The following is a 7,154-nucleotide window of genomic DNA, read 5'->3' as shown; positions in this document are numbered from 1 at the left end:
AAAAAGGAAGGAAGGAAGAAAGGTGAAGGAGAAAGAGGAAAAGGAAGGAAAAGAGAGGGAAAGACAAAATTCACTATTCTAAACATTTTCTGATAGTCTGTTGAGGCAATAAATATGGTGAGAAAACTCAGGGCAAATTGACCATCCATCTAACAGCTATTAAAGACCTAATGATAAGAACTCAGGGAGTAGATATATAGCTAGATTCTTTCTTTTAATATAAGGATGCTCTTTTTAAATAGATTCATAGTCTCACTTAATAGTAGTTGTATTATCAATATCCATTAATAAAATTCACCTCAGCTGGATTCACCTTTTTGGACTGGCCACATTTTAGTTTGGATTATCGACAAATTCAGAGGTTAGTTTATAAACTCGCTGGAATTGACTGGATAATGCAAACCTTGACTGGAATGATTGCAGTGTCTGCAACCTCTCTCTATGGGTTCTCTTTCTCCAACAGCCTTCTCCCTTTCATTACCATGTGTTCACATAACAACAGAGTTCAAGAGCAATGAGAAAACAAAGATGAATATTTAAGACCTTTTCAAAATCTTATGTCACATTTATTATCACAGATTGTAAGGGTGGAGGGGCAGGGACTCAGGCTGGATGATAACTTACATGGTAAGGCACATGCCTTGCTGTATTCTCAACGTGTGTGTGTGTGTGTGTGTGTGTGTGTGTTTAAAAAAAAAGGACATGGACCAGGTGGTAGCACAGCTGGTTAAGAGCACATATTACAATGTGCAAGGACTTGGGTTCAAGCCCCCAACCCCCACCTGAAAGCTTCACAAGTGGTGAAGCAGGGTTGCAGGTGTCCTGTCTCTCTCCCTATCTCCCCTTCCTCTCAATTTCTGGTTATCTCTATCTCATAAACAAATAAAGATAATAGAAAAAAATAAAAAAGGATTAAAAATTTGGCCTGAAAGTGAAAAAATCACACATGTGTAGGACCCAGCCTGTTTACTGGGTTGCCTGGTTAACCTTGCATAGTTTGTATTCAATGTGTATAATCCCATTTATTTACCCTAGTTTTCATTTTCCATGCCCAGGGAGTGGAGTCTACAAATACATCTTAGCTGTGAAGATCCTGCAAAGTTTCATGGACATTTTCTTAAATAAATTTTAGAGTTTCTGGCCTAATATCTAGATCTTTACTTCATTTTGACTTTTTCTTGGTGTATGGTGTTAGGTGGTGATCTAGCTTGCACTGTCCAGTCTGTGGTTGTACAATTTTCTCAGTACCATCTCCTGAAGACCCTTCTTTACCTCATTGAATTTGATTTGATCCCTTTGCCTTATAATAGATGGTTACATATATGTGGGCTTATTTCTAGGCTTTCAATTCTGCTCCATTGATCCAAGTGTCTTTTTTATTCCAGTGCCATGGGTTTATTATTATTATTATTATTACCATTGCTTTGTAGTATAAACTGAAGTAGGGGAGTGCGATACCTCCACAATTTACCTTTTTTTCTCAGAAGTGGTTTGGTAATCCATGGCCTTTTGTAGTTCCACACAAACTTTTGGGCTATTTGTTCAATTTGCTTAAAAAATGACATTGGAATTTTTAAAGGGATTGTTTTTGGTAGACTTGCCATTTTAATATAATGTTTATTCTTCCCATCCAGGAACAAGGAATGTTCTTCCACTTCTATGTGTCCTTCTCTATTGCTTCTAACAATGTCCTATAGTTTTCACAGTAAAGGTCTTTCACCTCCTTCATGAAATTTACTCCAAGCTGTTTTACCTTTTGGGGTTTAATTGTAAATGGGATTGATGTTTTATTTTTATTTCTTCTGTTTGTTTGTATATAGAAATGACCCAGATTTATGTGTATTGATTTTGTATCCTGCTACTCTACTGAAATTATTATTTCTGGTGTTTTTTGGTTTTTGCTGGTTTTTTTTTTTGTTATTGTTTTTGGTGGAGTCTTTGGAGTTTATATCTGTAATATCTGTCACCAACAAATAGGAATCGTTTGAGTTCTTCCTTCCCAATCTGTACACCTTTGATATCTCTTTCTGGTCTGCTTGCAGTGGCAAGAACTTCAAGAACTATTTTGAATAACAGTGGAGCTATTGAACATCCTTTTCTGGGTCCTGATTTTAAGAGGAACGTTTTCAGCTTTTCCCTATTGAGAATAATGTTAGCTGTGGGTTTGTCATAAATGGTCTTTATGGGATGCAGAAGGTGGAAGGTCTGGCTTCTATAATTGCTTCTCCACTGAACATGGGTGTTGCGTTGACAGGTCCAGGTAAGTCTAGTCAGCATCATGCTAGCATCTGGCACCTGGTGGTTGAAAAGAGAGTTAACATACAAAGCCAAACAAATTGTTGATCAGTCATGGACCTAAAAGCTGAAATAGTGCAGATGAAGAGTTGGGGGTCCTCCATTTTGTAGATAGCTAGTAGGCATATTTTACTTTAGTATATTTTATATAAGTATGAATATTATATTTATATATTATATTATATAAATATTATATTTTAGTAGTTATATTCCAAAGGGCCTGTGGCTATCCTAGTTTTTTTTTTTTTTTTCCTCTTCTTTTTTCCCCTGAGCATGAAATCTGATATGCATGTGGATCCAAGTTATTGTCTGGGGAGATGATGTCATGGCTGGGAAAAGGACCAGAAAGCTGGACCAGGGAATAGAGTAGCTCTCTAATATGGGAAAGGGGTATAAATATTGTTGGCTGTAAACCCCATCCTTTTGATGTGATCTGGGGCCCATATTCAGCTTACGCGCCTATGTGACCTCTGCATCCCTGTAGATCTGAGCTCACATTCTGTGGTCATGAGTAGGAACATTCCAAGATGCCCCAATATCAACCCATCTTCCTCAGGTGTAGCATAGAGTATGTTGTCCATCTTCCCTTCGGAGAATGGGACATTCTCTACCGTTGTTGATCCAAGTTGAGGGCAAGGTCCTATGGGGGCCCACAAAGGGGTCTATTGTGTTGTTCCTGATAGAAATGAGTAGTAATAATGGAGAGAGGGATTTATTTGAGTTCTAGGCCCATCATGTCTGTTTGGGAATCTCAGGACTCCCCAGCTAGAGCCCCAACTGATGGGTTGGCCTGACAGTGACTAAAGAGTCATCATTAAAGCATGCCAGTCTTTTGCCCTTATTCAACTTTAGCAGTCCTTGCTTTGATAAGATTAGCTTTGGAGTGAGTGAGAGAACTGTAATAGGAAGTAGGTAAGGAGGGTATCTAAGTCTAAATAGACACTATTTCATTATGAAATTTATACTGACTAACTACAAACTATTGTGTATTTTTGCTTTCAGGTATATATTTTGCCCAAATTTATGGATACATGTGAATATATGCTCTATCTTATGGGACCTGGTCTATATCTAGGTTTTGGGACTTTGTCAGGAAGTGAACCTCCTGGAATGAAATCAGAGAATACCATGAAAGGAAAGGTCTCACCCGAGTAATGAAGCTGAAGGGTTGACATCCCACACCTGAAGTCTCTGGACACTGTCTGAAGTGAAGCATGCTGAGGTGGTACTCGTTGTGTTGATTAGGTTGGGATCGGCAGATGCAATATCATTTGGTATGAACTGAGAGAAGCATGCATTAAAGTGAGCCCCAACCTAGAGGTTCCAGGATTGGGGGAATTATAGGCTCTATAGAGGAAGTGGAAGGTTCCTGCTGTCTTAGGGTTTAAGAAGATAATAGATAGTTATTGCTATAATCACATTATTATTCGATTGATCTTTTAATCAATATGTAGTGTCCATATCTGTCACTTTTCACCTTCTTTGCCTGAATGTCTAATTTATCTAATATTAGAAGTGTTATTCCTGCCCTTTTATTTGCATTATTGTTTTGACATACCTTGTTCATTCCTGTCACCCAGAGCTTCTGTTTGTCTTTCTTTTGGATGTGTGTTTCCTGGAAACAAAGAACAGATGGGTCTTGCCTTTTAATCCATTCAGTCACCCTGAATCTTTTGACTAGCAAATTTAAGCCATACACATTTAGGGTGATGATTAATAAATGTGGTTTGCTTATAGCCATTCTGGTTTCGGTTTCAAGGTTACATTATGTTCTTGTTCCCTCTTTTCCTATGTGTTTCTGTTTGTCTTTTTATGTGGATGGTCTTGTATGTACATATATACATATGTTTCCTACTTGTCTTTGTGCTTTATTTTGTTTTGTGGTTATCATGAATATTGTGACTAATTTACAATACCTACAAGAGTGTTTTTCAAGTTGGCCTTGGTCACTGACATTGGACTGTTGTCACTCTATTTTTTTAGTTTTGTTAGTAATTTAATATTGACTTACAAAATTATAAGATAACAGAGGAGTGATCCAAGAGATGGTACAGTAGATAAAGCACTGGACTCTCAAGCATGAGGTCCCACATTTAATCTCCAGCAGCACATGTACCTGAATGGTATCTGGTTCTTTCTCTCCTATCTTTCTCATTAAAAAATAAATAGAATCTTTTTTTTTAAAAAGTACAGGTCCTGGAAAAGGATGACAGAGGACCCAGTAGGAGTTGTAGTGTTATGTGGAAAACTGAGAAATGTTATGCATGTACAAACTATTGTATTTACTGTTGACTGTAAAACATTACTCCCCCAGTAAGGAAATTAAAACAATAACAGGGTTATAATTCCACATCCTTCCCCCCACCAGAGTTCTATGTCTTCATTCCCCTCCATTGTTAAGTACATTAGTTCTCCAGAGGTCACAGATATGGGTTGACTATTATTTCTATATGTATATTTATATATACTTGCCAATTTTTTCTGTGATGCTGCCTTCTCTTCCTTTCTATGTCACACCTGCTACTTCTGAGTATCCTTCATTTCCCCCCCCCTTTTCTCTCCTGGTCATGATGGAATTGAAGTTTAGAGCCTTCTGGTCATCTTCCCCTTACACTTACCCCTCTTGGAGTATGGACCCAAAGTCTTTATAGGATGCAGAAGGTGGAAGGTCTGGCTTCCGTAATTGCTTCTCCACTTTAACATTTTCTCTTCCCTTTCCTGTGTCTGGGTTCCCCTGTTGTTGTTGTTTCCCTTGTTCTACCCTAATATTGATCATCTGGAATTCATTTACTTCTTCTTTTCATATACCACTCTCCTAGTTAGACAAGCTGTCCTTGAGTATGGCCTTTAATCCTGGCAATCTCTCCTTCACCCCTCTTCTGTCCACAAATCACATGTATCTGTACTCACCCATGGCTTGGTAAGTTTCTGAAGAAAGCTTGTACTTTGTTGAGCTTCCAGGTGATTTTCATTGATTTTCCTAGTTGACCAGAGAGGGCCAAAACAGCTGCGGCTACTCTATTGTCATGTCTCCGGAAGTCCAAACCTTTTCTACTTTTAAAGTAATATATGTTTATTGTGCTAGTTGTAAATTTTGCTGCTTTTTGCAAATAGATGAAAGCAGCAAAGAGATTATAGCAATCTATACTTAAAAAAAAAACTGAAGGATCATTAAAGTTACTCCATCAACTGTCTCCAAGTTACTTCAAATTCAGTGCAGTCAAAACTGAACTCAGAATCTTTCCCTTAAATAGCTTACAACCTTAAATGTTTCTTGCTTCACTGATAGCAATGCAACTCCTCCAACTGTATGACCTAAAAGATACAATCACTCTTTAAAAAATTTTTTTTATTATCTTTTATTTATTTATAGAATAGAGACAGTCAGAAATTGAGAGGGAAGAGGGAAATAGAGAAGAAGAGATACAGAGACACCTGCAACCCTGCTTCACCATTTGTGAAGCTTTCCCCCTGCAGGTGGGAACTGGGGGCTTAAACCTGGGCCCTTGTGCACTGTAACATGTGTGCTCAGCCAGGTGCGCCACCACCGGCCCCATACAGTCACTCTTAACGCTCCCCACCGTACACCCCCCTCTGCAAACAGGATAGAGCTAATCACTGTGCAAAACGCACAGTGTCTGATGAACACTCACAAGAGATTGATAGGTTAGAGTTCAGGCTGAAGTTCTATTTCAAGACAGCTCTGGATTGGGATCAATTGAGGGTTAGATGCCCTGGGCAGAAGAAAATGTAATCAATGAAACTTTGAAAGTGAAGCTGGCTTTTCATTCTCTGAAAATGTTCTTACTGTTCTCTATATTCTTCCTAATGAAATCCTATCCAAAGCCAGGCTCAAACTCTACCTCTTGCAGAAAATTTTGCTTGACTTCTCCCCTACAGCAACCGAACTCTGACTCAAAGCATTTTCTTCTTGCAAAGAGATGTTGGCTTATCCGTACCATTTATGTGGTGCTTAGTGATACACTGGGATTGTTACAACTTTGGTGCATTCACAATTAAATACAGGGCTTGCCCCATAGTATGCTCATTTCAAAAAAAGACTGAATGCAAGACTGCTGACGTATTACAGCTTCCCTAGTCACAGAGTCTCACCACAGCCATGGAACAGCCAGAGTGAAGCAGAAGCGATTTTGTGAGTCGGCCAGCCTTCCGGGACAGAAGGCAGTGACCAGCTTTCAAAAGGGGCCTGTTTAGACCAGTGCCTAGGGCATGTCTAGCTGACCAAGATTTCCAAAGGATATTTCAGTCCAAGCAAAAAGAGATGCCTAACTGCAGAACTCTGAGTAGTGCTCATTTGTTCTTTAAGTAATGATAATAATATCCATGTAAAATTGGTTCTCCTCCATCACATTTTTTAATGTTGATTAATTTCCTCTAAGCGTTGACCTGCTGGTTTTCTCAGTATTCAAACTCACGATTTATTTCAATAAAAATTAATTAACTTGGGAGTCGGGTAGTAGCTCTGCGGGTTAAGCGTAGGTGGCGCAAAGCACAGGGACCAGCTAAGGATCTCGGTTCCAGCCTCTGCTCCCCACCTGCAGGGGAGTCGCTTCACAAGCAGGGGAGTCGCTTCACAAGCGGTGAAGCAGGTCTGCAGGTATCTGTCTTTCTCTCTCCCCTCTGTCTTCCCTTCCCCTCTCTCCATTTCTCTCTGTCCTATCCAACAACAACAACATCAGTAATAACTACAACAATAAAAAACAACAAGGGCAACAAAAGGGAATAAATAAATAAATTTTTAAAAAAATTCATTAACTTGATTTTTGTATTGACGACAATACCTGGGCAATGTTTTCCAAATGCCTTGCTGGTCTGTTTGCTCAGTGATGACTGTGCTT

General features: G+C 39.0%; 1 long non-coding RNA gene across 1 annotated transcript; it reads right to left on the bottom strand.

Moving 5' to 3' along the window:
- Window positions 1-1,216: 1,216 nt before the first annotated feature.
- On the bottom strand, window positions 1,217-6,179 carry LOC132542068 (uncharacterized). The gene is made up of 5 exons (XR_009553214.1): window positions 6,159-6,179; window positions 5,949-6,029; window positions 5,206-5,346; window positions 3,854-3,910; window positions 1,217-1,550 (listed from the first exon to the last, which is right to left on the bottom strand). It is a non-coding gene; the product is annotated as an uncharacterized LOC132542068 (long non-coding RNA).
- Window positions 6,180-7,154: the final 975 nt, after the last annotated feature.

The sequence above is a fragment of the Erinaceus europaeus genome, chromosome 1 (genome assembly GCF_950295315.1).
Source record: "Erinaceus europaeus chromosome 1, mEriEur2.1, whole genome shotgun sequence".
NCBI lineage: Eukaryota > Metazoa > Chordata > Mammalia > Eulipotyphla > Erinaceidae > Erinaceus > Erinaceus europaeus.
This window is presented reverse-complemented; position numbering and strand designations above follow the sequence as displayed.